Here is a 2,253-nt window from a genome sequence, read left to right as displayed (position 1 = left end):
GGCCGCAGTGGCTTAAAAACCAGCCACCTGTTACCGTGGCCGGCCGGCCAGCAAACGCGTGCCCTGATTCCTGTGAAAGGGGGGGGGGGTGGCCGCTCGAAAAGGAGCGTATGGCCGCCCCCCGTAATTGTGAAGGATGAGAGGAGGGGGGGGCGCGCGGGCTAAACGCGCGCCCCGGCCTACATAAATACTGCACAAGTGGAGATACCCACATACCCCCTCCCCGCCCTAGGCCCCACCCTACCTGCACTTCAACAGAAACCCGCATTGAAAAGCCCCAGGGACCGGCCTCTCCAAATTAAAACGCGCGAGGGAATCGCGGCAAAGAGGCCGGTCCCTCCACCCCCAACCCCTTTTATTTCCTCCCCCTAGACCCGCCCCCACTTACCTCTTTCCCAATCCCTGTCCCTCGCCGTCACTTCCTTTCCCGAAATGACCCGCGGGAAGACTAGAGCATTGCTCCTGCTTCCCGCGGGCCCCTCCATTGGGTACAGGTGCTTTCAGTCGAGTATGGTGAGTTGTTTGTCAGATTTCACAATACATTTTTACATAAACACAGACAAAAACACACACACGCTCTTCCTCTCTGGTTTGAAAGTCTTCAAAAATGTTAGTTATTTTACAAAATATTGTGATTTCTTCACTTAGCCTTCCATGTAATTCGCATTCGTCTCACTTTCCACTGCCCCTTTAGTCCCTCCCATGTAATTATATGATAGCAAGGAATACTTATGGGGAACACCATAGAGTGTATAAAGTTAATTTCATGGCTTTCTAAATGAGAAATGTGACACTCAGCTTGACCTCCTGGACCCTCTAGAAAGCATTTGAAATGGACAGAGTATACAAATGCATATTGTTACAGGGAAGCAAGGTGTGAAATGCCCGAACGTAGCAAAGACATCGCACTACATTACACTACATCGTATTTGTATTTCCATAACATAAACTTAGCCGGAAACTAACCGAGCGCTGAACAGTGGGCGGGGAACCTGGTATACAACTTCTGATTGTTTTGAGGGACGAAGCTGTGGTCAAGAAGAGTAGATTCCTATCATGTGGACCGGAAGCGTTGGTCGAAGTGCTGTTGGCAGCTCCTTGCTCAACTAGAGGAGGATCAGAGCAAGTATGACGTTAGCGGGGGTGTTGTTATGGGTATGACGTTAGTGGGGCGGTTGTTCCAGGTCAGAGGAGTGTAAATGTAGAAGACCTGCTTTCTGGTAATTTCCTTATTGCATTATTTTGTTTCTAGGCTGGAATGACCTCTGTGCTTGTTGAGCTCTATTAGAAATGGGGTTTCCGGTTGGCTAGGTTATGCACCTAAGCCAGGCAGAACCCACCCACTCTAGTCAGGGCAAGGGAATTACACACACAAGATAACCCCTGCTCACCCCCTTGGTAGCTTGGCACGAGCAGTCAGGCTTATCCCAGAGGCAATGTGTAAAGGATTTGCACAACACACACAACACATGTGAAGCACTATCCCTACCACAAAGGAAACACAACACCAAGTTATAAAAATAAACTGTATTGTACGCAACATTATTAGACCAAACACAACATGTCAGTAATACCCTGCTACCCAAGCAGTTGTCAGAACATTACACAGTACTAATACTCTGCGAAAGCCAGCAGTAGTCACTTAGAACATATAGGTTACTGGCCATCTTGCAACATAAGCAGTAGTTAGGAAAACATTACTAAAATAATGCACGTCATAGTGAACATAAAAGCTAATGAAAAGGAACATCAGGGCATCAGAGAACATGTGGCAAGTCATAAAAACATGTCCTACCAATGCATGAGTCATGGTAAAACACATATCTTACATGCCCAGACATCATCACTGAAATTATGCATAACATGGAACATTTTCATATGTCTATATCCTCATAAACATATTTCTAGAGGTGCCACAAATTTGGAACAGCATGAGCAAAATGGGGACGTTCGTGTCCCAACCGTGAAGCTCCTCTGTTCCTGCTTTCAGCACGCTTGGCAAGGTAGGTTTAATTTTGGCAGGACCGTTGACCTCCATCGAGGGTCACCACCTCAGCCTGTTTGTATGCCACTGTAATGCAAGAGGTAGGGGGGCCCAGCGGTAGCGGAGGACCTCTGATGAGGTTTTCACCCCGCCGTGAGCTGCAACAACATTCAAGGGGGGCCCAGCGAGCTTTTGTTGCAAACCACACCCAACAACAACTATGGTGCCCCCCTCAAAGGTGCACCGTGACGGGGGAGGCACCCTCACTA

This window comes from Pleurodeles waltl, chromosome 4_2, assembly GCF_031143425.1.
Source record: "Pleurodeles waltl isolate 20211129_DDA chromosome 4_2, aPleWal1.hap1.20221129, whole genome shotgun sequence".
Taxonomy (NCBI): domain Eukaryota; kingdom Metazoa; phylum Chordata; class Amphibia; order Caudata; family Salamandridae; genus Pleurodeles; species Pleurodeles waltl.
This window is presented reverse-complemented; position numbering follows the sequence as displayed.